Below are 27,586 nucleotides of genomic sequence, written 5' to 3'. Positions count from 1 at the left end.
TTAACCATGACAATTATTTATATTATTTCTGAAATTTTCCATTAATTGTATTTTTTAGAGTCTACCCCTACCACAAACCTAAATCTAAACGTCACAGTAATGTAAAAACAGATCTCAATCTGGAGTCTTTTCTATTAGTATAGCTGATGGTTGATGGATGGATGATAACAGCTTACTGAGCTTACCAGTAGGCACAGAAGGCCCCTACTTGCCAATATCAGCTGATAACCTCTGATAATGAAGTATCTCTGAAGTATTGAGATTGTTCTAAAACTGTTCTAAACTAAAAATACCTTAATAGTTTTAGAGTACAAAATGTTGATCAATAGAACTATGCAAAATAGAGTGAGAAAATAGCTTTTAAATTTTGATGTTAACAAAACTGAAAAAGTCAGAGAAAGTGAAGCCTCAGAGCAATACTCATCTATTACATAACTGCCACAGATCAATGGAAAATTAAAGGTGCTTATTGATAAATGCAAGTCTGCATGCCAGGCTGTTTCAAACCACTGTAACAAACTCTAAAAATCTAATTGTTTTGCTTTGATTTTGTTCAAAATAACAGTGACACTTTAAAAAAAAAAAAAAAAAAAAAAACTATTATACAAAACAGTCTGAGAATATAGCCAGCTTCCAATAGCAAAAAAATATGAATTACATTTTTTATTTTGCAGAAACATTTTCATTGACATTCTACCTTTGTACCTGTCATCAAAGGCCGGAAAGTCCCATTAGTGTCGATCTCTCCCTTATTAGCATAGGACCTTAGTTGTCTGTTTGAATCTGCCACTTTGCTGACACATAGGCATTTGTAGCTCCGCCCTCTTTTGAAAAGAAGACTGAGAGCACAATCTCATTTAAATTTAAAGCGACTGTCTCTGTCCAAAATGACACAATTAGCATCAAAACCTAAAAGGGGAATGTTTTAATACTATAAAACAATGTTAGAGGGGTTTTTTGAGCTGAAACTTTACATTCACACACTAGGGATATCAGAGACTTATTTTAATCTTGTAAAAATAGGTCCCTTTTAAGTCACAATTCACAATATTAACAAATCATTAGCTGAGTAATTAGCTTTGTATTAATTGTTAGTAGAACTTGGGTATAGGTTTTGGCTGATTGGGAATTTAGAATAAGATCATACCTTATGACTACTAATAAACAGTTAAATCATAAAAGACAGGTACTGAGCATACCCGTCAATTCTACTATTTTTGCAGAGATTCTCCCGTATTTTACCATTTCATCCTGCTATCATGCCATTTAAGTACTTTCCCATATTTCCCCCACATTTTTTCATCTTTCAATGAGAGGTAAATATCAAAGAGCCGATCTCAAATGTGATATAATTGCAAGAGCTGTTCAAGAGAATAATGCTTTGGCGTTATTTCTGCTTGAAAGCATGTTGAAATAAAAAAACGGCTGCATCAGTGTTAATTTTGACAGCAAACTTTTTAGTTTTAGTCTTAGCCTTTTGACTAAAATTACAGTTTAGTTTTAGTCATATTTTAGTCTTCTGAATCAATTTAGTTTTAGTCGACTAAATTTGATAAGATTTTAGTCGACTAAATCTACTCTAGATTTAGTTAACTAAAATATGTTTGGTTTAATTTAAGAGTAAATTTAATTAAAAATTTTATACATTTCTTTGTACAAAATATTCTAACTTAAAATTCTTTTTGAATATGGAATTTAGTTTATTGGATAATTTCCAAAAAACCTCTCCCAATCACGATCTCGTTTTGTTTTTATTAGTCAACGAAAAAGTCAATATGTTTGTATTGCAGTTGTCTTCATCATCACTCAATTTTTATTTTGTTTTCTTTGGCAGAAACCTTTTCATCACAAAAATTAAGACCAAATTTTTCGTCAACGAAATTAACACTGGGCAGCCATATTTTTACATCCCAGTTTGAGGTATAGTAATGAGCCAATAGTTCATAGTGAATTGTGACCTTAAATAAAGTGTTACAAAACTTACATCACACCGATTTCAGCTCTACTAGATGTATAACATGACCTTACAACAAAACAAAATTACAAAATAATGTGACACTAAAACATATTACAAACCAGTCCTTCTGATGAGAAAGGGGCCATCTGGTAGATAGAAGTTAAACTATAGATTAAATCTGAGGGCAAGGGGCTATATAGATTAGGAGTAATTCGAATTCTGTGTGATATCCTAAGGACATTTTAAAGAAGACACAATAGAATAAATGTATATGTATTGAGGTCAAAAGTAGTGCCAACAATATAAAGACCCCTCTGGTAGATACTTTCTCTTTTTTTTTCGTGTGCAGCCATGTGAGGCAAGCGGATGGAGTGTTTAAAACAGTAGATGGTGACTGCAGGTGGACTGACCCATATATGAACTGAGACTGCCAGCACAACCACAGTGCAGTCTTCCGCTGTAACTACACCACTCAATCACAATAACTCCCTGAAATTGGCAAAGGATCTCTCGAGGAAATATAGCCAATTTCCCCAACTATATGTGTGAAAGAGACATACTCACAAAAAGCATATATTCCTGTCATCTTTCTCCATGCATCTCACTAGACTATGCTTATAAAACTGCGTCAGAAGATGCTCTTAGCCCTATCACATGGGAAAATATCATAGGCAACTGTTCAGTCTGTCAAATATTTTTTGTAATAAATGTCCCGTATACTTTAAGCATTGATACAATATGTTAGACTGTTCTGTGATGTCTAAATAAGCCTTACATAAAGGGCACAGTGGGTAGCACAGTCACCACACAGCAAGAAGGTCACTGGTTCGAGCCCCGGCTGGGTTAGTTGGCATTTTAAGTGGAGTTTGCATGTTTTCTCCATGTTTCCTCTGGGTGCTCTGGTTTCACCCGCAGTCCAAAGACATGCACTATACAGTAGGTGAATTGAATGAGCTAAATTGGCTGTACTGTATGTGTGTGAATTAGGGCTGCACGATTAATCGAAAAAGCTCACGATCTCAATTCTACCCAAATGGATCCAGGAACAGAGGACGCTCGCATGGCTGCCTGATGCTTACTTCAGTGAACAGAACCTGCATATGCTGTGAATAACAGGTAATAAAGTTGTAAATAATGTTCAGTTTGTTGCACAGAGCAATCGTTTGAGAGCTGTGCGTGGACTTGGGGAGTATGATTTGCATGTGAGTGTGGTTTTATTCTCTCACATTTTCTCACAGTAATGGAGGTCATGAGCCGCACTCGGAAGTGAAAATGAAATTGATGCGCACATCAATTAAATGATCATAACGCATTTTACGGTTATGATTAAGACAAGCATTTGGTGTGTTTTTTTTTCTTTCATAGCAAACACAGTGTTGTGCATGGGAATCAATGTTTAACAGTGTCAGTATAACCACTCTAGCCATAATGTAATCATATAATATAGGAGGGAATCTGATAATGACAAATGTTTGATTTTACCAGTGAATAAATGGCCTAATAATGTTCTCAATGTCTCAAACACAATAATTTAACATTAAAATTATGAATACTTGTATTCCGATGTCATCACTTTACTGTGGGTTAATTATCAGCACACACTTTTCAAAGTCTACAGAAAATGACCAACGGTAGAGCTTTACATAATATTATTATTGTTGTTTTACTATATGTTTGGGAAATAACAATAATAACAGCCTACTCATTTAACCTTTATTTTACATCTACAGAATCATGAGAAAATTGTGATATTGATTTTAAGTAAAAAGAAATTGTGATTCTCATTTTATCCAGAATCGTGCAGCCCTCGTGTGAATGTAAGAGTGTATGGGTGTTTCCTGGTGCATAAAACATATGCTGGATAAGTTGGCGGTTTATTCCGCTGTGACAACCCCAGATTAATAAAGGACTAAGCCAAAAAGAAAATGAATGAATGAATGGCTTACATACTGTAAGAGCAAAAATTATCATTTATTCCTTTATTAGGAGTCACCACAATGGAAAGAACCACCAACTATTCCGGCATTTGTTTTATGCAGTGGATGACCTTCCAGCCACAATCTAGTACTGGGAATTCACCCACACGAACACTACGGCAAATGAATTAATCCAATTCACCTACAGCGCATGCCTTTGGACTGTGGAGGAAACCAACTTGAACACGGGGAGAGCATGCAAATTCCACACAGAAACGCCAACTGGCCCAGCCAGGACTCAAACCAGAAACCTTCTTGCTGTGAGGTGACAGTCACAATCACTGAGCCACCATGCCACCTCTAAAAAATTCTCCAGATTGTCAATTTAGCCCAACAGGCCTAAAGACGGGACAACATAAAATGTATGAAATTACCAAATGTTTGCTTGTGTTTCAGAATGTAATTATTTCAAATGAAGGCCCCAAGATGTGTTTGTACACTAAAAATGCTGGGTTATTTCACCCAATTCTGGGCATAATATGGACTAACCCAACTGTTTTTTTTTTTTTTTTTTTATTAAATCATTCATTTATTCATTTTCCCTTAGCCCCTTTATTCATCATGGGTTGCCACAGTGGAATGAACTGCCAACTTATCCAGCATGTTTTACACAGCAGATGCCCTTCCAGCTGCAACCCAGTACTGGGAAACATCCATACATACTTATTCACACACATACACAATGAACAATTTAGTTTATTCAATTCACCTATAGCGCATATCTTTAAACTGTGGAGGAAACCGGAGCCCCTGGAGAAAACCCACGTAAACGCCAGAAGAACATGCAAGCTCCACACAAAAATGCCAACTGACCAGTCGGAACTCAAACCAGAGACCTTCTTGCTGTAAGGCAACATTTCTAACCTGAGCCACTTAAATAAATCAAAAGAACCAAATTTAACGCAATGTTTGGGTTAGTCCATATTTCGCCAAATTTGGGTTTAAATAACCAAGTATTTCTCATAGTTTATGTTTGTTTAGTTGTTTGTTAGTTTGCAGCAATGCTGTAGAAGAAAATTCATTTTCAGTTGCTTAAAGCAGTGTTTCCTAACCCTGTTCCTCAAGGCACACAAACAGTACACATTTTCAACCTCTTACTAATCAAACACACCTGAATCAACTCATCAGAAGAGAGTACAAAACATGAAATGAACGGGTCTATGTAGTGTAGTATGTAGTGATGGTGTGCCTCCAGGAACAGGGTTGGGAAACACTGCCAAAATGAATCTTTTATTGAACAGTGTGTAGTGTTTGAATTAACAGTGGGAAGCATTTTAGACCATTAATAATATTCTGTACAATGCAAATGTTATATGTGGAAGGTTCTTCATGGAACCATAAATATAAATACACTACCTTTTAATTTTTAAGAGCGTAAGATTTTCATGATTTTTTATCAACACATTGATATGCTTTGTCTGACATTTGAGAGATTCTTTTTCAGTATTTTTTTGTTTCTCCATGAGCTGATGACAGGAATTTAATACCATGTTTGCATCTGCTCACCCGCATTTGAAAGTAATTTCACAAAGAAATGTTTGTTAAGAAAGAAAAATTATAGTTAATAACACACGATTTATCCTTTCATCTGTATTTTAAATTCAAGGTAAGTTCAGATATGTAAACCAAACATTGCTTTTCGGTCACAACACAGCAGGTGAGAAAATTACATCTCAAAAGAAAATGCAGATTAGTAGACCGGATAAATATTTGAATATAACAAAGCAAGTAAATATTGAGGAAAAGCAAGTTTGGGCATCATAATAAATGTTAATACCCAAACACAGCAACATGCACAGAATGAATAAACAACTGCTAAATATCAGAATACACATACAAGGTCTGTAATTACCAAAGATTCTGCAATTGACAACACAGAGAGACCAAAAAATGGCCGGCACTAACTTTGAAAAGAACAGCCACAAATACGATCAGAACTGTCAACCAAAAATGGAGGATAGTTTCAATCTAACTCCATCTAAACTTAATCTAACATCCAAAAAGTTCATTTAACATAATCTGAACACTTATTTTAGCATTTCTAGTGAGAACAAACACCTGTTTTGTTTTGTTATTCTTTCAAAAAACAATGGCTATGCCCGCATGCAGCCGCACGCTGAAAAGAAACAGCTCAAGATGCTAGCCGAGGGTGGGATGTACTTTTGAGCGATTAGCATCTCGCCACAGGGGGACTCAAGTTCAAACAGAAATCTGTCACAGAGCAAATGAAGGAGAATTATGGATCCACAGGCGGTGGCCGTGGACTCCCGACTGAGTGATGTAAGAGTGTGGCCACAGGCGACAGATCACAGTCTAGCGGAGACATCCATCACATTTATCACACTTGCATCTCATTACACCACTGTGTTAAGACGGGAAGACAAATAACCTACAGCCAGACGATGAGCCACCCACACTGCAACGTCAAATAAAGTTAAAGCAGAAGTTGCAAAGCATCCCATTAGCCGGTGCGTAATGTTCTCTCTCGCTGCTCACAAATGCACACTAGTGGTAAAACTCAGGAATTGCAAACTCTTAGCATCCTACCAGTTTAGAAGTGGTCTCGGCTTCAGTGCTGCCAGCGACATTTAAACGTGCCTCCTCTGTTGTGTGCTTCTGTCTCCCAGTCTCTGAATGTGTTGTATCAGACAGTCTAGCCCAGCCCAGTGCAAAAGGCTTCAGTTCAGTTCAGCGTGGGACAGCTCAGCTCTAAACAGTAGGGGAGTATGACAACTGTAGTCAGTACTGTAGCCAGTAAACTGTTCAAACATGTAAACTGTACATACACAAACACATACGAATATACATGTTTGCATAAATACATACATACATAAAGTTGAAACCAGAAGTTCACATACACTCTAAAAAAGGAACAAAACTATTTTTTTAAATGTCTGAGGGTAAATCAAACAAAATTTTTACTAGTTTAGGTCCGTTAGGATTACCAAAATGATTTACATTTGCTAAATGCTAGAATAATGAGAGAATTTTTTTTTTGATCATTTTTTGTTCTAGATAGTCAAAAGTTTACATACATTTCCTTGGTATTTTTTTTAGCTTTGCTTTTAAACCACATACTTTTATACTTTGGTCAAATGTTTTGGGTATCCTTTCACAAGCTTCCCAAAAAAGTTTGAAGGAATTTTGGCCCATTCCTCTTGGCAGAATTGGTGTAACAGAGTCAGATTTGTTGGCTGTCTTGCTCGCACAAGCTTTTTTAACTCTGAACACAAATGTTCTATAGGATTGAGATCAGGGCTTTGAGATGGCCACTCCAAAACATTCACTCTGTTGTCCTTAAAGCACATTTTAACTAATTTGATTGTATGCTTAGGGTCATCGTATGTTTGGAAGACCCATTTGTGGCCAAATTTTAATTTCCAGGCTGATGTCTTGAGATGTTGTTTCTTAATGTTCTTCCTTCGTGATGCCATCTATGCTATAAAGTGGATCCATCTCTCCTGCAGCAAAACTGAAATTAATCTTTTTCCCAGTGTAATTTAGCAAATTGTAATCTGGCTTTTTTTTTTTTTTTTTTTTTTTGGCATGTTGATTTTCCCTTGTTGTCACACAAGGAAGCAGTGTGTTTGAGGTTTTTGTTAAATACTATTTTACAGTTGTGCATCTAATTAACTTAAATGTTGTCAATTAGCCAATCAGAAACTTCCAAAACACTGACACCATCATCTGAGCTTTTTCAGAGGCATAATAATCTTATTGTGTATAAAATGACTTTCAAGAAAAGTTATAACAATTTCTCAAAAAATATCTCTCTCATTATTCAGCTATTAAGCACAACATAAATAAATTTGATAATCCTAACTTAATAATAATAATAATAATACCTAAGAGAGAAAATTGTCACATTAACATCTGACTTTTGTTTTAATGATTATGTCCCTTTTTTATACAGAGTATGTAAACTTCTAGTATTAACTGTTTATAAGATACAAGATTATTTCATAAAAATAAAAAAATAAAATGTTTTATTAGCATACTATATAAGCACTGATCAATATACCACATTTTAGACTTGCTCATGGTAGCTCAAACATGGTTGTTACTGTAGATGAGTAATAACACACAACTTTATATCCAAAACAAACATCATTTCATATTTTGAAAAATTTTTCAATTTTCCTTTCAAAATTTGTTTGTTAACATGTTGTTCGGCTAATTTGACTAACATTACAGTTATTTTAGTTTGAACATGTAATGCTGTGTTCACACCAAATGCAGCACGCGCAAATAAATCATGCTATTTGCACATAAATAGAGGGGTGAACAATTTCAGTTTACTCACTTCATTCACTCGTCAAATTTACTTCACAATAGACGCGAATTCATGTGCAGGGCTTCTGTCTAGCTTTGTTGCTAAATGGCTTAAAATGTATTCTATTGATAGTTTCTCACAATTTTTAAATGAAAAGTATACCTCTTATTTAATAGTAGCTGTGCTCTATGAGCTTTAAGAATGCTGAAATACACTGTAGATTCGTTCGGTGCCACGTCTGAGTCTAGATACTTTCAGAAGCGCACCTATAGCTCTGAGTTCATCAACTCCTCCAGAAACTATACATGGATAATGGAGGCTTTCAGCGGTGCTTTAGACTGAGTCAAGCCCAGTTTGATGAACTGGTGTTGGTGTCTGCAAGAGGATTTCCCTCAGAACACCAACAACAGGCACTACGTCATAATCCCTCCCCTACAAGAGCAAGCTCGAGATTGGCACGAATGTTTGCTGAAGTTCAGATTTTCCAACTCGAGCACGTTAAGCATGTGATACGCAATTTAAACATGTCAAACATGCAAAATGTTCAACTCGCAGCACTTTATTCACGTGAATCGCATCTTTCGCACCGCCTCATTCATGTCAATAGTGGCGCAGGATATCTACTTGCCTTTTTTGCATTGACTTAGCATGTAAATCACTCGCGTGTGACGCTTCATCTGTGTCTGGTGTGAACGCAGCATAAAGCTGTAATCCACTTCTGGTCACTTCTGACATTTTGACTGTGTGAGATTTGGTTGTTTTGTTGTTTCTACAGTGTCAGAGAACAGTGAGCAGAAGTTCCACCCTCTTCTGAAAAGATAGTGGAAGCAGCAGTGCATTTGCATTTAAGGGAGCACACAAAAACTGCTTACATACAAATTGGTGCAAATTTTACAAGCTATGCTAAATTATAGGTTGGGTATTTGAGTTAAAACTTCATAGGGACACAAAATATTTATTTTACATTTTATTAAAAGAGTAGAAAGGGTGATTCTTTTTCTCAAATTGTAGAACTTTTGCCATCATTTTGTATTTAATTATGAGGGTATTATACTGCATTTTATTAAAATTGTATCCACTAATCTGTGCTTTTGCTGCTAAGCTTGACAGCTGATATCATAATGTGTTCACTTTTTGATATAATGTACTAAAACATATTTTCTACAATTTTGTTAAATACTTAAGTAATTTACAAATATTTATTTAAATTGTTGGTTTTATATTATAGCTTTATAAATAATGTCATGAAATTCAATACAGTTCAAGTTTATTTGTAGAGCGCTTTTTAACATGTTTTAACATAATAATAATAATAATTGTAATTTTAATAATAATAATAAAGTGCTTTACAATTTTCCCAGCCTTTCTTGTATAAAGTACATTTGTAAATTCATAGATAACCACAATATCCTAATTGACCCTAGGCCACACTGAAAAACCGCCACACACCAATCATGGCTTAGCAATCATAGCTATGCGCAGGAGGCCAAATCATTGCTCATATGGATTTTGCAAATCTGATACCCGGTATCCTAAGAGTTTAGACAGGGTGGTAGAATATTTTTACTTTTCCAAAACAAAAAAACCCAAGAGGAGAAATGCTGACGTGGATCAAGCTGTGTGAGGGGCATAAAAGCCGAAAAATCTAGTCACATTTCCATCTGTTTCAAGCTAAGAATATTTGGACTACATACAGTATGAACAGAGCAAAACAGAAATTTAATCACATACTGAGCACTTGCAATCAATTAATATACTTCACCCGCAGCTGTTTTCAGAAATTTATAACACTCATGTCCATATCAGAGCTACAGTTCACTAATGTTTTCATCCGGCCTTTGGAGATTTAGTCATTGGTCGTGATGTTGTACCAGGTTCATGACTGCTTTTTTATTTGGTGTCGGATTAATATTTGCTGGTAGGGAAAATCTATTTGTTCACTTCTGCTTTGTATACTTTGATTTGCATTTCAGTTTATTTATTTTGTTCCACTTAACTGCAAATTAGAATAGAAACGGTATAAAAAGCACACAAACATACTGACAGTTATAGGTACTGTACATTGTTATGGGTAAATGATGCTAATATCCAGCACAAATCCATCAATTTCACCTTTCTGGCGATGTAAAAAAGAAGTTTTTTCTATAAATGAATTATGTGGAAGCACTGTCCATGTGTGTTTCCTCGTCGGTTAGTAACGCTATATTTCATTGCACAACAATTAGTCTATCACGTTTTTTTTTGGCTAAAAATAAGAGAAATCACGGTTTAATGTGTTATTATTAGATTATTAAAATTTCACCTCCCCTGCTGTGCATGAACTAAGCTGTTGAATGGTCAGTGTTTAAGGCGGCTAAGCCTACGATCAAATTTTGATTAAATTATTTTATAATCATTTGCGTATTATGTCGTGAATATACCCCTGTAATGCATACTGCAGTCCTTTATGTCTGGCTTTCTAAGATATCTCACCTGTTTGCCAAAAATGACTAATTATAACCCTGGGAATGTCTGACACCCACGAATTGTAATAGACGTGCCAAGCATAAAAGCTTGACAGGCATAGCAACAGTAACTATGGAGGGTGGGGCTTAGCGAAGGGTCAATTGTACTTTCATATAACATGGATGGCTATGTGGAATCAATATGTGTATGTGTAATCAAAAAAGAACCGGAACAGGTGTGAGTGTGTGGTGCATGACAGGATTTGTAGTTCTTTTGGTGGCAGATTTGTGGCGATCTTTAGGGACTTGATTGCTGGTGACTGCGACAATTACTATCAAAATCAGAAAAGTTAAGGAGTTGTCTTTAGAGCAGACAGTGTATAAAAAATGTTATTAATAACAGTAAAAATGTGTTAAAATGTTGAATGAACAAATATAATTTCAGTACAGTACTGCAGTAGAAATTGTACAATTTATCAAAAGAAAAACACAAATATTGTAGGACTGTTATAACCTGTACATTAAAAAAAGAATTCACAACTTTTACATCCAAAATATGAGGCATTGCAATCAAAATAAGAGCTTGTGTATAGTACAAAAAACATTTGCAGTGGGGGATAGGTCATTGGAACCACCCGAACCCCCCTGGTTATGGCTTAGACATGTTACAGTCAACAACAAAAATAAAAAGACACAACGTAAAACCATCATAATGGCATAATCATAACAGGTTTTGATTTCAGTTAAAACCTCTTGACAGAAGACGAAACTGATTTTAGAGTTTGTGTAAAACAGAAGATAAAATCGTAAGAGCAGAACTCAATAGTTAAGACACAGGTGGGTGAGAAAGAGAGACGGTGATAGGTGTAATGCCTTCTCTGCTCCCCCACTGAGACTCATTGGCAGCCCCGTCCTGTCTCTTCTCCTACCGTCTCTCAATCCCTTTCTCTCCCGGTTCCCTGTGATTCTGTCACTGTCTTCCTCTCCGGAGGAGGGAAAGCGCTTCAGATTAAGTTCCTTTCATCCTCACGAGCAGGGCCCTCTATCCTCTCACATCTTCACTTATATATGTACACCTACTGTGAGAACGGGCTTCCATTACCCCTCCATCACATCTCTGAGGAATTTCAGATGTGCCCAGGTGTTACTGCTCATGCAGGTATGCTAATGTGCAACAATTTTCCTCTTTTTCATTGCATTGCCTATTACTCCAGAGACTTCAGCGGGCATAAGATGACACTTCTCTTGAAGCGATACAGTCTGAATTGAAAGGAAAAACAGCTGTTTTGCTGAACTGGCTCAGTATCATTTTTCTGTGTCAGTCTGGGTCAGACTGGGGTTGTACTTTTTTACAAGAGGCTGAGTTTCAAGGGCTTGGTGAAATGTCAGTTGGGCCCTGGACCTTTAGTGGCTATGATATCTTGAGGTCTAAAGGTAACAGGGGTTGGCATATTGTGTAAAAAAAAAAATGTAAAAGTGCACCAGGCTTATTTTCTTTTGTAAGCAATCTTTTGTGGAGATCCACCTAGAACCGTATCGTTCATATAGAGTCCTCTTAAAAGGTGAGAAGAAGAAAGTGAGAGACACAAGGGTTTTCTATCAGGAGACAAAAACAGGAGACCTTAAAGCCTTCCCATAATAGAGCATGGCTTGCTGACAATGATTTGATTTTAAGTGTTGAGTAAGACTGCAGGCTGTGGAGAGCTTTCAGATGATTCAGCTTAACATTATAAAGCAAAAGAGGAAATAACATTCCTAAAGAATTGAGATTGAGAAATTTTATTTAGCATGGTATATACAATTGTTTACAATTGTATATACAATTATTATTTTTTCTTTGGCTTGGTCCCTATTTATCAGGGGTTGCCACAGCGGAAAGAACTGCCAACTATTCCAAACTGTTTAATGAAGTGGATGCCCTTCCAGCCACAACACCAATAATTTAATCCAAAAATCACGCTGTTAACATTAAACTACACCATAAAGACCTAGACACGCAGACAGGGTTAAATCGTGTTCTCTCCTTGAGTTCTCCCGCCCCCAAAATGCACATGGACATTTTGATTGGCTGTGCTGTGGCTGCCTTCAGATACATGCAACACCAAATGCAGTGGATTGTTTTTATCCTGTGCTCAAGTATAGTGCGTTGGGTGACACACAAGTGAGGATGACGGTTGCAAAAAAGGTGGACATAAGGTGCATTTTTTCCAACGAAAATATGTCACATACACGCAAGTTCGCCACTGAATGAGTCCATCAAGATAATGTCGTTAATGCTTGTGACACAGTCTATCACTATATAGCAGACTGATATGGTCACTGATATAGTACATAATATGCCCTAAAATCTATATGCAGAATATACAGTTAACGGTAAAGTATTTGATCTGAAGCATGATTCACTTATTTAAATTGCATTACTACTTTCTGTTACAAAATAAACGTACGTTTCGCTAGATCCTCTTATTTAAGTCCTCGATTTACACGCACTGAAGTAGTTCCATAGATATATACATTAGATGTCGCCTACCCTGTTGTTGTCTATTGGAAGGAATGCATCAATAGAGCTGCCATTTTAGTACAGGGTAGCGCTCCTATGAAATGAATGCGGTACCAAGCTGCAATGGAGGACTGTGGCCATACAGAGCCAGAGAAATACACATATACACATATATCTATGATCGGGAGTTTTCCCAGAGGTCAACTTATAATTTTACATCACTTTTCTATACTGATGGATAAGTGATCGCACAGGCATTCCTGACAAACAGCTCGTGTTTGTGTGTATGGAAATGTACAATCCACCCTGCCTGTTAAATTTGATCTAATCCACGTATCCTAAAATACGTCCTGACCTGCTTTCACTTCTCATACTGACGGAGGGAGCGATTCGTTTGTAAATGAATCTCCGGGATGAACGACTTGTTCACTTAGCCGACAATAATACAAGTTTCTGGCACCGTAGTGTCTTGTTGTCATATTTCTTTTGCATTGTCTGCTGATTTTATTCAACAAAACTAGCATAAGCCGAGTGTTTAGTGCGAGTTGGGGCTACTTTGCGTTTTGGTGAAAGCAGTAAGTGACTGTATTATCATCAATAATGTTACAAAAGTTCATAACATACAAAAAATAAATCTTACTTATGAAATGTTCTGCCTTTGTACTTTTTTTTCTTTGTTTGCTTGTTACTTCACCTGTAGACAGCGCTTAAGTCCAGCATCTTCACGTAGTAACACTGTCTTGGCTAGTGCGGTTGAATGACACTTGTCCTGGGAGCACTGAACAAATATGGCGACGCTATTGACGCATGCTCTAGGTCCGTATGCGATATCTCGTGTATATATCTATGAAGTAGTTCAAGTTTACTTCAGTCACAGCAGGCTTTGTACTGTATTCGGTTCACCGAATCACGCATGCAAGCTTTACAAATCTGTTATCTGTGTTTACTGTTCTAATAACCGAATAACTCTGTATATATTGGTTTATTTTGAGTCAGAGAGGGGTATCAGGCATTTTAAAAAGTACTTTGTTTGTGGATGAGAAATTACCGTTACTGGATATGCGAATTGTTTCAAATGATTCAGTCCGATTGGTGAATTAGTTCAACTGGTTCACTTAGAAGATCCGGTCAAAAAGAACGATTCGTTCGCAATTGTGATCACTAATACAGAAACAAAACTATTAATGGGCACAAATGTGTTATATTAATACTTTTAAGTATGCTCTGGGGTCCAGCTGTTGTTTTTTTCACCGGAGCAACTGCAACAGCGATGACTGACTGGAGGACTGTCTTGATCTGGCCAATGGCATCAGGATTACACAGACTCTGAGGTGCCGTACAGGTCAAACACCTGGCAGCTAAAAGGCTTACAGTCTGTATTAAATGCATTTACAAAGACGAAAATGAAAGATGTTTATGCTATAACTTTAGTTAGGTTAAGTTAGTTTTATATGTATACAATTATGGGCGTTGCTAGGCCTATTTTAGGGGGGCTGTATTTTTCTACGCAGACCGCCCAAAACCTTTGCAATTAGCTCATAAACTGTACACTAAATTATTGCCTTAGTCCTGTTTAAATTTGATAAGAAAACGGCGTCAGCAATCAAAGTCCTTCCTGTCTTTTGCTTTTCATTTGATTAGCAAACCACAGCCGTGGACAGCAAAAGAACAAGGTGTGTGTTTATCAATAAATTGTTATAATATCTGCTTATTTGCAGTTCTTTGAAATAGATAACCTGTATCACCTGTATCCCAATGTCACAGAGAAGGAGTAGTCGGGTTTTCTCAGCGTTCACCTCATCAGCACAGTTGTTTCCTCCAGCCAAAAATGTAACTTAACGAACATTTCGCTATTTTAAATAAAAAAATGAAACTATAGAAAGTGGATTTTACTGCAGTAAACAGGTGGGTTGAGGCTATTTGGCTTTTTCAGAACTCAAATGGCTTTGCCTGTCTATTTTTATTTTTATTTCAGTTAAACAGAAATTTTTTTCAAATCTAGTTTTTTTGTTCGCTTTGGTTAACTATAATAACCCTGCGGCACAGTGGCTCAGGGGTTAGCACTCTCACCTCACAGAAAAGTGTAGTTTGCATGTTTGCATGTGTGTGTAAATGCTAGAGTGTATGGGTGTTTCCCAGTACTAGGTTGCAGTTGGAAGGGCATGCGCTGCGTAAAACATATGCTGGAACAGTTGGCGGTTCATTCCGCTGTGGCAACTCCTGATAAATAAGGGACTAAGCTGAAAGAAAATTACTCAATTAATTAATTTGGAATTTTAAATAATAAAAATGCTAAAATAACTACAGTGCTATATATTAACTACATACAGTATAGTACACTGTATTGTGTTAATTTACTGTTAAATTTTATTTAATTGTAATTAATCCAATTGTTGTTTTTGTCGTTTTCATTTTTTTGTTACTAAAAGCTTGCTGGCAGGTTTTGTTTGCAAGGATACAATTCTTTATTTAAAATAACATATCCGTAGTTTTGTTTAAAAAACTGCATTAAATCAGAACACAAATGAATAATTGTTAGTGTACTTTTTGTTGTTAAACCTGTAAACCCTCTATTGATTTAAACTATCCTATATTTATAATTCACAGTTCTTTGCTTAACATCATTTTATATAACTCTAAAAACTTTATAAATGAAAGAAAACTAAATTTTTTGGCCATATGCTGTTTTTGTTTTAAGTAACACTCTCATTGGTGCTGTCATCTAGTAGTCAAAACAGCCCCGAGAGTATCATCTAATACAAGCATGGCATTTGGCCAAGAAACTGAACCAATTTCAGAATGTCTGCTAAAAGAAATCATAAATATTAAGACCCCAACTAACCTGAAGTCTGTTGGCAGCATGCAAGTAGAACATAATACAATTCAGACCATAAGAATAATGGTTCCATGAGGAAAAACGGCCACTGTCCGAAGTCAAGGACGATCTGTCAAGCGGTGACCCTTGTACTCGATTGACAGAAAGTGTTTCGCTCAGCAGAAAGCCTGTGTTACAATCGCAGCAGCTCGCCGAGTCCGCACAACATTCAGATGGACACATTAAAACTTCCAGCTCCATTTTAAAGCCTTTAAATCAGCTCCCTGACTACATTGTAATTCTCCTCACAGTCTCATCCCATCTCTATTTGCCGTAATATTACACAACTCCCACAGCGCAAAACCCACTTTTCTTATGCCAAAGTAAATATGAATATCAAGTCGAGTCACCCGGCACTTTTAAGTGTGCCTGATAGAGCAGAACCACTCTGTTGTGCAATTCTGTATTGCTTTTACAAGTTATATTTTGCCAAGCAACAAACTCTGGGCATAAATTTATATATATATATATATATATATATATATATATATATATATATATATATATATATATATATATATATATATATATATATATATATATATACATACATATATATATATATACATATACACACACACACACACACACACACACACACACACACACACAACATTTGTATATATAGTCACATTAATTGAAATGTACCTTGGTGCACAGAATATGCCAAGCTAGCAACTATTTCCATCTTAAATTAAAGTCTGGAAGTATCCCGGTGGATTACAGGAATGGATTGGCAATTTAAGTGCACCTCAAGAGGAGTGTTATCTGCCGTTATAACATCTCTCAAAATGAAGAGGACTAAAGGGCTGACATTCGTACCCTGAGATCCCATTCAAAAGTTCAGTGAATATGTTGTAAGCTTTCTTTAAAAGTCATGTGGGAGTGCACAGCGCCAATATTAACTTTGGTTTATTTGGCCTATTTGCCATCTAAAAGTTCCCATCCTAATAATTCCGCACGCATTTCTCCGAAGGCCCCTTTCCACAACAATAACCGATCCAGAAGCTCATGCTGAAGGCCAAGAGATTGCTTTTGTTTACTTGAACGTACGTCAAAATGTCATGAAGTGGAAAATGTAAAATCGCAAGCCGAACCTGCTCATTAAACCCATACAAGCAGGTGTGCAGTAAAACCAGCGTTGTGGAGCGCAAATAGTTTAGGCGTAATAATAGTTTACAACAGAGACACGAGTCTCTTGCTGAGTCACTGGTTTGAGCGACAGGACATGCTAAGTGTGCAGATTTGTTCTCCTGAGTGCATTTCTGCTTGAGATATATATATATATGAGAGAAGGTCACTATTAAAATCTTGAGCAAATGCAAATTTGGGCCAGGACACAGGACGGGCGAATTAAAAGAGTGGCAGTAAAATAGGAATGCAAGATTTATTGAGACTAAAGGGAATTCATTTCTTTTTAATATCTCCGAATGGCTCAGGTCAGGCTCTTAAACAATGCAGCACCAAAATTGAGCCCCTCTTCTAGTTAACACTGCCTCTTGACAAGATTCAATCGTAAAAGCATATATTTGAGTGATAGTCTCGTGTGACAGAGGACTCTATTTACGAGTAAAGCAATTAGAGCAATTATGGCTTGGAGATCATTAGCAGTGTGCTGGCAAATGTCCATCCATTCATTATTGCAAACAGTGTAACAAAAGACATGATATGCAAATGAATAATCAGAGCACCCCCCAGTGCAAAGGATATTTTCAGCCCGCTGTCTTCTTTTACATACAACACATTTTGCAGTTTTAACTGTAGTTCTGTCCAATGGCTAAAAAGTTACAAGTATAATGGTGAAAAATGTACATTTCTAGTCAAAAATCCCTCTGCAATCTTATACCAAAAACTGATAAAAGGGCAGTTTTAATAGCTGAAAATGTGGTAGAGCAGTGCAGTTATGTGATTGTATTGTATTGCAATATAGAGCAGTTAAGTGTTAATGGGAACCTGTGATGAAAACCATCGTTTGGAAGCTGTTTGGACAGAACTATGTATAGTGTGTCCATAGTCATGTTGGGATGATAGAAGCACAATATATTTATTTATTTCTGACGGTTAAAATCGGATCCAAATCCCATTTTGAGGCTGACCGCAAAGTGATGTAAGAGTGCGGTTTCCCTGCCCACTGAATAGATTGACAGCTGCATATTACCATGTCTAGTAACACATATAATCCTATCCACAACACAGGATGTGCGCAAACAACTGGGATTAAAAGATCTGTTCAGCTCTCTGTGATCATCAACCATCATCAAATGTGATCAAGAATGAGTTTTACAAGCTAAAACATTTTTAAAACAGTGCATGCTTTTAATGAATTAGAGCAATTTTACAGGGTAAAATACGTGCCCTTAGATGTTAAGTCAAAACTAATTCACAGAACACTTGAAAATGAAATTATTTAATGACAGTAAGTTGCTATGGTTACACTGAATTAGTTACAAACAAATTGTATAAAATGATAAAACATGAAATGATAAAAACATATGATATTAATTGTACCCAGCTTAAATGTAATTAGTTACCTGAGAGAGAGAGAGAGAGAGAGAGAGAGAGAGAGAAAGAGAAAGAAAGAGAGATAGAGAGAGAAGATGAGCAGAGAGTAAGGCCTAAAGAAAAGATAGCAGTCAAGCCAGAGAAGAAAGATTAAAGAGTAGAAAAGAGCAGAGCAAATTTTACAACCAGACACATTCTGATTACGTACCCCCATATACATTTTTGAAGAGAGCAAAATACCTCCCAGGAGCTATGTTTTTTTGTTTTTTTTTTGCAGCTTTTGTTTTCGCAAATCCACCAGAGGGCACTGTGTATACTTTTTCAGACCTCAAATTTCCCTCACGAGTGCCATTCGTGCCTGCTGTTCTCACATAAATCCACCTGTTGACTGACTGATTTACTGACTGACCAACCGATCAAAAACGCCCCTCCCCCTTTCCTAAACTCAACCAATAGTGTTTTAAAAAGCACCACTTGACCCGCCCACCCCCTTTCCTAAGCCCAACCGCAGTGTTTTAAAAAGCAATCCAGAAAAAGGAAAGCCCCTTTATTTTTACCACGTTGTCAGATTTTACCACATTCTCACCCTTTTATTTACTTGTATATTTTGTTTTGTAGCTTTTGTTTTTGTCATTCCTGCTATCTGTAACCGTTCTACACCGAACTTGATCCCCACTGTTGCGGTCAAATCCACTCTGCATCTCAAATCCATCGACGAACATGTCAAGCTACTGGACAAACTAGTAACAGCAGAAAAGCTGTCCATATGGAGGTAAGCGGTCAGCTGGTGAGTGAAAAAAGAAACAGTGTCATACCCCCTTCCCCCCACCCCCTTTAGCGGAAGCTTTAAAGATGAAAAGCAGTCGTGTATATTGGGCTATGTACGTTTTCAGAATGAGCCTATGTTGCAATTTTGTTTCTTCCTTGACCATGTGACCAAAGCCGAAATGTTGAGACATTTAACTGAAAAATCATCAAAATCATTCCATGTGGCCACATCATAAAACCCACATACACCTTAGCCAGGCCCTGATCTTTCTAGAATCTTTAGGGCCATTTTGGTGAAAAAGAAATGTTCTTAATAAAAACAAATGCATTGCATATAATAATATACAGTCTTACGGTATGCCAGAAGAAGAAGAAAAAGAACCCTTAAATCAGGACTTGTGGTTAATTATTACATTATTAATGTGCTTAAATTCTGCCCCCCAAAATATTTGGGAGCATTTTTTGTTTCCTTTATGGTTGCAGTTGACTAATTGTGGAAAGATATGACAGCTTTACGAGTGAGCCTGCCTGGCCTTGTTTATGGGGAAAGGATGACATCATTAGCTTTATTTAGATCAATTTCACACCGTCTGTCTGATTAAATGGGATGCAATTAAACCCAGCACAGCTCTAAATCCAATGATAAATTACCTAAGGGTATGTTTAGGAGAGAGTTGCACATCATACTTTTCCCCCCATTGTGACCAGAGTTGCAAAAGTCCACAGGCGCCAAAAGATTAAAGTGATAAAAGGTTACAATTAAAACAACGTTTTTATGAGAACATCATGCCATTTCTTTATTTCTTCTTCTTTTTTCTTGAGCAGTTGGGTAAAACAGGAACAATTAAACACAATAAATTACCTAAATCACAAATAAGCACAATGCTCAATGCTCAAAGTTTTCTCTCTACGTCAGATGAAAAGTGAAGGATTCAGATTACTTTAGACAATAACTAGAAAATAAACGAATCGGTGAAATCGCAATACGGTAGGGATGTAACGGTATCAGAATTTCATGGTACGGTAATACCTCGGTATCAATGTCACGGTACGGTATTTATTGAATCATTTACAGGAAAAAACAAAACTTATGAAAATACTCCAAAAAAGTGCCAAAAGTGTCAATGACATACAAATTAGCCATCTATCTGTAAGCTTTGAAACAGGAACTTCAATTTTAATAACAAAAAAATATTAAACCATGTAAAAAAATAAAGTTTCAATTTAGTAGTGTTGAAAACTCATCACATTCAACATTTAATCACTCACTCACTTAGATAGAGATGGGTTTTAAGGAAAATTATCATATAAATATAATCTGGTAAAAGCTGGTATCTCTGGGTATTTACAATGTCCCCTGCAACAGAAAAAAACCCTCTCATTTGGGACTGAGGTTTCTGGGACAAGAGAGATATGACTTGGCCCGGGTTGACAGCAGTGGGTAACGTTGTGCATTGTCTTTCCCCCACTTGAGAGGACAAACCATGAGTGAGATAGAGATCTCTTTGCGGTACAAGTCAATGTCTGCATCAATCTGAACAGTGTGCTGTGTTTCTGCAGTCCCCATGACTGATTATTAGTCGTATTCCCCAACTTGCAGGCACGTGCACACACAGGGCTCAACCTGTGCAGTGCACATGCCCTTTTTAGTCTTGGATAGAAAGTTCCCTTCCAAAATGATCAAAAGTGCCCCCGCGACGCGACATACCCTCCGTCCCCGCTTTACAGTACGCGCGCGACAACACAGCTGATAAGAACTCGCGTGACAACACCGCTATTCAGTACACGCGCGACAACACAGCTGATAAGAACTCGCGCGACAACACCAATATTCAGTACGCGCGCGGCGACAACACCCGCTTTAGGGTTTTCCAGCTTTTTTTTCATCCCTGCTTCTAGCAGCACACTCCATTTCCGCATTACTGGATCTGTAGCGACAACAGACCGCAAGGGATTATGGCCAAGCCTGGGCTGATGGGAATTGTAGTTTCCGGTACCTCCCGTTCGCTTCATTCGCCTGAGCAAATTTTCTCGGAAGACCTATAGTTTTACCGAGTCATGCGACTACGGTAATATCGAAAAAAATTAATATTGCGGTATGACGGTACTTACAATACCGTTACATCCCTACAATACGGGTTATCAAAATGATACTTTGGTCTGATTTATTAATATGCAATGGAATAAGACACATGTGGATGTGGATACAAATAAAAGGATAACATTTTACAACAAGGTTCCATTAGATAATGTCACTCACCGGCCACTTTATTAGGTACACCTGTCCAACTGCTTCTTAACGCAGTTTCTAATCAGCTAATCACATGGCAGCAACTCAATGCATTTAGGCATGTAGACATGGTCACGGCGATCTGCTGCAGTTCAAATCGAGCATCAGAATGGGGAGGAAAGGTGATTTAAGTGACTTTGAATGTGGCATGGTTGTTAATGTCAGAAGGCTGGTCTTAGTATATCTGAAACTGCTGATCTACTGGGATTTTCACGCATCATCTCAGAGAATGGTCAGAAAAAGAGAAAATATCCAGTGAGTGGCAGTTCTGTGGGTGCAAATGCCATGTTGATGCCAGAGGTCAGAGGAGAATAGCCAGACTGGTTAGAGCTGATAAAAAGGCACCAGTAACTCAAAAAACCTTAAACATGACAGTGAGTTCACTGTACTCAAATGGCCTCCACAGTCACCAGTTCTCAATCCAATAGAGCACCTTTGGAATGTGGTAGAAGGGGAGCCTCGCATTATGGATGTGCAGCCAACAAATCTGCCACAAATGCATGATACGGTCATGTCAATATGAACCAAAATTTTGATTTGGGGCTAGGGGGCCCCACGTCGTCGCAATTTTCAATAATTGAAAATCCGGCAACCGCAGTAATCAAACTCTTGGGAACAACTGTGGTCGGAATCAAAATTAACAGGTCTGTACGTGTTCTCTGAACTACTCTCAAGCGGTGGACTACTTCACTTCATTTTGTGAAGGCTTCCCCGCATTGTCGCTCCACCCCGCCCCCTTTACCGCTCCTTAGTTTGTGATCGCTCCTCAGTTTGTGAAGGCTTCCCCGCGTTGTCGCTCCACCCCGCCTTCCTTCCCCGCTCCTCAATTTGTGATCGCCTCCCCGCGTTCACAGGGGGCCCTCCGCATTTTGCGCTATGCCACTGTAAATGCTCTATAAGTATTGTTTATTGTTAGTTCATTCATTCATTCATTCATTTTCTTTTTGGCTTAGTCTCTTTTTTAGTCAGGGGCCGGAAACAGCGGAATGAACCACCAACTTATCCAGCACATGTTTTACGCAGCGGATGCCTTTCCAGCTGCAACCCAACACTGGGAAACATCCACACACTCATTCACACACATATACTAAAGACAATTTAGCTTACCCAATTCACCTGTACCGCATGTCTTTTGATTTGTGGGGGAAACCAGAACACCCGGAGGAAACCCACGCAAACACGAGGAGAACATGCAAACTCCACACAGAAACACCTACTGATCCACACCACACCAGCTACACACCAGCGACCTTCTTGTTGAGGCGACCATGCTGCCCACTGCGCCATTGCGTCACCTTATTAGTTCATGTTAACTAATAAAACCTGATTGTAAAATGTGATCTATAAAAGCCGCATAATTCTTTTATTGTTTTGATATAATCGCTCTCTTTCACCAAACTCATACAAATATAGCAAAAGATGGGATGTAGAGATGGAGTCTTTCAATTATTAAAGAAAATATGAAAATATTACAGACTCCAGTATAACAGACAGGATCAAATGAGCTCCTCTATAAAGTGTATCTCATAATCTATTTCAAGTCCAAGGAAAATATTACTCATTATTTAGTAATGTGAGTCACAGTGTGTTGTGACAGCATTATTTAAATAGAATTACAGTCCCATCGATGCAGCCAACCTCATAATAAACCACCCTTGTATTCTTTTTTATTTTAGCTGTCTAGCTAATTACATGACAATGACTGCCAAGTGAATAATGCATTAGAAATTATATTGCTCTCTAAAAAGCCAATTTAGCCGAGTTGAAACTGCGCAAACTTTTGACTCCAAAAAAAGATTAATTTAGCAGCTTGAAATACCCAGAACAACCAAGAACACTGACAGAAATGCTGCATAATCTTTTCATTAACAAATAGTTGTCATTTTAGTATTTTTATTTATTTTGCTTTACCCGAACTGCTTTACCCTTTTTAGTGTGTGATGGGGGCTTATCGTCCTGTATTAAAAATGCTGGCTGATTGGGCCATGAATGCAGGGAAGGAACTGAACAGCAGTAGCTTCTGATAAACATTTCCATTTACTGTATGAAATAAATATATGTATAGGGGATCCAACTCTTGCTGCAGAAAACATCACCAAAACATGACCTTTAACCTCCATCTTTCACGGACTTCTCCACACTCTTTGGTTTCAGCCTTTCCCCAGTTTGATTATGAACGTTAAGTTTCCATCAGACCTAAATTAATTAAACTTGCATGCTCCTAAGCAAAGGTTAGTATATTTCTTTGATTTTTTTCTGCGGATGAGAGATCAGGTCTCATTTATAAACATGGCATTGGCAGAAAACGGGGGTGTAAATATGTGTATACTACTTCCCATGCAGAAGCTATAAGCTATAGAAAAATAAAAAATAAAATACTTGATTGGAGAATGTGCGTATCTGTAAATTATAGTAACTTAAATGAACCACTTTAAATAGTTATACAAGCCATTATCATTAATAAATAAATTACTACATATTCTGACGTATGTTTACTTTAGGTTGGTTTCCATGCAAAGTTTTATAAATGAGACCCCAGGGCACTAGCAGAGTTTTAAGTTCCAATTCTCTTAAATATGCACTGTAAAAATGATCACGACAAATGTTTTATGTTACTTTAACTCATTTTAATATGTTAAACAGGATTCAACTGAAATTTTAAGTTAGTCTTAATTTTCTTTTTCGTCACATTGATTCATGTAAGTTGAGATGACTAGAAAAGTTAATGTGTTTAAACTAATATAAAAATGAAGGAAGCAAGAGCAGTTTTACAGTTTGGAGATACTAAGTAAGGAGACTAATCCTTTCCCTGGTCATTGTTGAACTTAAGGGCAATTCCTGCTGCAGTGGGATTTGACACATTATCATGTCCTGTCATGCATTTCTCTTTCACTGACATTTAACATTTCACTTGAATGAGTAACACTGTAAAGGTGTCATTACATTATATTCAATATTCTAGAAATCACAGATTTAGCATGACCAACTTCTCTTATAGGACTGAAAGGGCCCTGTAGGGTGTGGGGAGGGCCAAGAGCCATGGGAACGCGATGAGGGTGATGCATCTGTGCTGCCCACTGGCCTCGAGTCTCAAGGAGAAGCTCTAGATTATAAAAGAAGGAGAGACAGCAGTGGAGAGAGAGAGGACCGGGCCTAGAGGTTTTATGTTTTGCTTTTGGTTTCAGTTTGACAGCAGTCTCTGTGAGGAGCTGCCATCTGTTTTATTTTCTCATTAAAAGGTATTTAAAAGTTTGTTGGTTCTTCTCCTCCTTCTTCCACTTTACTACAGCGGTGCCGAATCTTGGGAGAAGGAGGGACATGCTGTCCAGATGCCCTCACTGCTGAGAAGGAGAACGAGTGTTCAGGAGTTAACCCACGTGGAGGAGAAGCCCGTTTGTCTGCCAGAGGGTGCCAGGGTGGCTAGAGGCTGGCGAAGGAGCGGTCTGCCTGCTGCTGTCTCCTGCATGAAGAGGAGCAGGGAACGCTGGGCTCACCATTGGCAGGGAAAGAGCCAGGAGACATCCCAGCAAAGACTAGGGGAGTTGCCGCCGTCTGCCATTAAGCCAAAGCCACTATAGCGGAAGCGGAGCAGGCGACAAGAGCATCATCAGATCTCCCATCTGGTTGAGGACCGATGTTTAGAGAACCAAACCCTAATTTTATTTTTATTTTCATCTCCCCTGTTTTTTCCATTTCTCCTCATTCTTCCATCTCCTTTTCTCTTGCCCCATTTTATCCCAGGTCTCGCGGGTGTTGGGACACCCACCTCCTTCCCAATGGCCATCTAACTTTGCTAGAGGTCCCTTTCAGTTTCAGTCACTTTAGATCAGCTCACCAAGTTTGTGACAACTGGACATTTAAGCAAGTTAAACAGGGTTTGTTTTTATTATTAAGGGGGTTAACACCATGTGGCAGACTAAACACCAATATCTGCGAGGGAATCTCTGCAAGGGATTTTGATCACTGTTCTGAAAAACCCACTTTCATTTTAGTGCAAATATGCTTAAAATGGCTCTTTACTCCTGTTAGGATAACCTTAAATAGGACTAAGCTGTGACCTTAAAATTTAGGAAGTTGTTGAACTTTAAACTTGCATTCGCACAATCATAAAAAGTTAGACACTTCTGAAAGTCATGCTTTCGTATGTTTGATCTCACTCTTTCTAATGTTTTAAAAAATATATTTGGCTCTGTTTTGTATCACTGCGCCTGGTTTATGTCAGGAGGCTTAATAGGGGGGTTAAAAACAACAAGCAGGACAACAAATGTACCAAAGATAGACACAACAATCACCGCCTCCTTCCCTTTTAACCACAGCCTCAGGAGAGAGTTTTATCTGTGCCTGAGTCCCAGTGTTCTGTTATACAATCACATATCACAGACAACATTTGTTCCACTCAGGTATCCAGTAATCTCTTCATTGTTCATCCTGCCTTCCTGCATCTCGGCACATTTGATCAGCTCCTCATGGAGTGCTTTACCTCACAAATGAAGCTATCTGCCACGCTGCCACAGTCGTCTCTCCTAAAAATGACCTACATCTACCCATCCTTCCACAAATCACACCCCATGCACCGGCTTCTCGTTTTTTTTGGACACCCCTTCATTTCTAAGCACTTTTGGCAATTTTCTTCTCTAAATTGGCAGGTCTGAATGGCTCAAGGAGCAGCATGAGGCGGACAGGTCTACGGGAGGGGGTCGTCTTCCACACAAACATTATCGTCATCCTTTTCATTTTTCTTTCAGCACGCCGTTGTCAAGAAGCAAACAAGATATCATTCTCCACCCACCTCCTGACGTGTGACTGCAGAAATATAGCAAGAAACAAAGATCTGACAGACGCACGAGGACCTAATCTTAACGTATGGCATTGTTCCTTAGAGCAATATAACTCCAGGCCCACCTGCTCCATGAGTTCAGACCACCTGAATGCAGACTGACAAAGCATGTTGTCAGAAGATAACTACATTAACCAAACTTTCATTTCCCTCACGCCAGGAGTTCCATCATACACAGATGTCTTTCCACCTTACACACTGCGCAGCGGTCATTTCGTATTCTATATCCATCCACCTCCGACACCGCCAGCAGAAACGATAAGCTGAAAAACAACAACAACAAAACCCTGACATCAGATTGCCACCTTCTAAAGATCTCATTCACCCTTGCTGTGTAGCTCTCGCAAAGAAACTTCCTGTATCTGGGATACATTACCGGCATGTTTTTACACCCAACATAAACTTCCAGGATCAGCGCGAGATCAGACTGTCGATGTAATGGCAATTCAAAAGCATCTGAATCAACAAGAGTCATAAACTCAGGGCAAGTTTAAATAAGCCTATCAATTCCAGACCGAACAGTTCGAGAATGCTGGTTAATTTGCTGTGTTTTTCTCAGTCGCGGCAATTACAAAGAAAGCGATCCAATTTGGTGTTGTGACAGGGATAAATAGATCGTAAAGAACGTGATTTAGTCCTACTGGGTGCTGTGGTACGGTTTAACGGCTTCAACAGTCGGGTCGCCTCTAGATTTAATACAGAGGCTGACACAGATGCTTTTCCTTCATTCGCCTTCTCTTCTGGCCTGACATGAATACACCCGCTGCATAATAGGTTCACAATGGCTGAAGCTTCATGTTGATGACCTGTCAGAATCGGTAAGAATGCATCATCGAGATGGACAAGGCCAGCTTGCCAAGTCGATGAGCTGAACAATTAGAGATTCATTAAATTTACAGCACTACAGCGCCTTCGATGAAACTCAACAAGGGCGGAGAGAACAATCGCTTTCGCTTTCGATAACAGCGAGGAAGTGTGATTGGAATCAAATTGAACCTTTATGCTCATATTTTCACCAAATAAATCTGTACGGCGAGGCTGAATGGCGAGCGAGAGGCACGTCATAATAAATCACAGCTGTTGAACGTCAACTCCGGTGCGCCTTTCTCTCAGATCCAGCGGTGTTCAGCGAATTAGGAACATCAAGCATCATTCAGTCTGAGG

The 27,586-nt window shown here is 38.0% G+C and overlaps 1 protein-coding gene across 1 annotated transcript in view; it reads right to left on the bottom strand.

Annotated features, from left to right (window-relative positions):
• tenm2a (teneurin transmembrane protein 2a) overlaps positions 1–27,586 on the bottom strand; it is a 1,216,147-nt gene that overhangs the window by 1,117,345 nt on the left and 71,216 nt on the right. The window contains exon 4 of the mRNA XM_087281568.2: positions 6,481–6,642. The gene's annotated coding sequence lies outside the window, so the exon portion shown is untranslated. The remainder of the gene's footprint in view (positions 1–6,480; positions 6,643–27,586) is intronic.

This window comes from Danio rerio, chromosome 14 (genome assembly GCF_052040795.2).
Source record: "Danio rerio strain M-AB ecotype USA chromosome 14, GRCz13ab, whole genome shotgun sequence".
NCBI classification, from domain to species: domain Eukaryota; kingdom Metazoa; phylum Chordata; class Actinopteri; order Cypriniformes; family Danionidae; genus Danio; species Danio rerio.
This window is presented reverse-complemented; position numbering and strand designations above follow the sequence as displayed.